Source organism: Sciurus carolinensis, unplaced genomic scaffold (genome assembly GCF_902686445.1).
Source record: "Sciurus carolinensis unplaced genomic scaffold, mSciCar1.2, whole genome shotgun sequence".
In the NCBI taxonomy this organism is placed as follows: Eukaryota; Metazoa; Chordata; class Mammalia; order Rodentia; family Sciuridae; genus Sciurus; species Sciurus carolinensis.
This window is the reverse complement of record NW_025920190.1, coordinates 802,454-803,910: the sequence shown is the minus strand read 5'-3', so window position 1 is coordinate 803,910 and position 1,457 is coordinate 802,454. Positions and strand designations below refer to the sequence as shown.

The window sequence follows — 1,457 nt, the reverse complement described above, 5'->3', positions numbered from 1 at the left end:
TATGGATATTACATCAATTTTAGGGCCACAGGGCAGCTATCATTATTAGTTTATATTTTGTAGCATGGATATCGTATTAAAATTAAGACCACAGGAGAACTATGGATATACATCCAGAGGCCACAGTATGATTGATATTAACATTCAATGCCACATTGTAGCTATTATATTAGTTTTCAACACTATAGAAGGGATATAATATTAGTATTAAGAAACAGAGGCAGTGCTCACTGCAGCAGCACATATACTAAAATTGGAGCGATACAGAGAAGATTAGCATGGCCCCTGCACAAGGATGACATGCAAATTCATGAAGCATTCCATATTTTTAATCCAATGGTTTTGTTTTGCTTTTTGTTTTTTCCTGACCTTTTAAAAAACTCTCTCTCTCTCTCTCTCTCTCCTCTCTCTCTCTCTCTCTCTCTCTCTCTCTCTCTCTATATATATATATATATATATATATATATATATATAGATAAACAGTTTTTATCTATATATATATATAAACAGTTTTTAGCTGATGTTCATGAAGAGAGTGAGTACTTGGAACTGTGCCGCCAATGAAAGGAAATCCTAAGGAAGTACATTTCTTGACAGAGCTGTGTCATGCCATCCTTTGGGCCCTCTGCTGGAAAAGTAGAATAAGTCTCAAATAATTGCCTTTTTAATTGTATCCTCTAGTATTATAGAAGTAGGACAGTACTGTATCATAATCTGTGAATGTAAAACCTCTTGTACCTCTTGTAGTAGTGACCGTGCTTTATCAGAACTGTTTTTAATGATGTTACTCTAGAATGTTTTCTTTTCAGATGATGATTGAGAAGCTAATAAAAATTAATGGTGCCAGGTATCACAACAGTAACAGAATTTTGCTGTTTTCTCAGGTTTTGTTTTGTTTTTGTTTTTGTTTTTACCCCCCCACCCCTTTTTTTAATGGAGTGTGCTGGACATCTCTATAATTTTGTTCAGATGACTGCAGAACCTGGAAAAGCTGTTGCTGCTATTGATGCATAACATACTACTATTATTGGTCTTTTATATAAATAAATATATATATATATATATATATATATATATATATAAAATTTGAATTTTTGGAAACTTTAGCTGTGTTGTCAACTTTGGAAAAAAATCCCAGTTTACTGTGTTGAGTTGGCATTGTACAGAAATTAACAGCCATATTGGTCTAGAAACATTAAACTTAATTTTTTCCCATCTGTACAGGAGTAACGCACTGTATTAAACATGTAAGGTCTTATCTACGTGGGTTTGATTACAGAAACTAATAAAGTATTCTCTAAAAGAAACGAAGGCAGCTTTTATTTTAATAGTAGAGGCTCAAATATGGGTATTATGTGAGTAAAAAGACCACAGAGAAGGTATTATAGTTTTAGATGCCATAATATAAATATCGTATTAATATTGGAAACCACAAGGAAGCAATTATATAACTTTTA

At 32.3% G+C, this 1,457-nt stretch overlaps 1 non-coding gene across 1 annotated transcript; it reads left to right on the top strand.

Moving 5' to 3' along the window:
- Positions 1–223: 223 nt before the first annotated feature.
- LOC124974932 (U6 spliceosomal RNA) lies at positions 224–330 on the top strand. Its single transcript, XR_007106832.1, has one exon. It is a non-coding gene; the product is annotated as a U6 spliceosomal RNA (small nuclear RNA).
- The last annotated feature ends 1,127 nt before the right edge of the window (positions 331–1,457 follow it).